This window comes from Theobroma umbraticum, unplaced genomic scaffold (genome assembly GCF_002168275.2).
Source record: "Theobroma umbraticum cultivar Fairchild unplaced genomic scaffold, ASM216827v3 scaffold_146.0, whole genome shotgun sequence".
Taxonomy (NCBI): Eukaryota; Viridiplantae; Streptophyta; class Magnoliopsida; order Malvales; family Malvaceae; genus Theobroma; species Theobroma umbraticum.
The window spans coordinates 3,320,722-3,320,968 of record NW_018397265.1 but is presented as its reverse complement, the minus strand read 5'-3'; positions in this window follow the sequence as shown (position 1 = coordinate 3,320,968).

Sequence of the window (247 nt, the reverse complement as noted above, 5' to 3'; positions counted from 1 at the left end):
GCACAAATCCATGTTTTGAGATCGTTATATCTTGAAACATTGCATGTTTTGCACATTTTCTAGTTTTTCAATATGTAGGGATCAAGCATAATTTTCTTCTAAGCATAACTAGTTGACTATTGTAGAACAAAATACAAATGTTGCTGGAATGATAAAAGGTGGACTCAAGGGATATGTAGTTGACTCTTGAGTGCTCTAAAGTCAAAATGGACTGGTTTTGAGTTTTACCTTAAATATTGTCCATTGC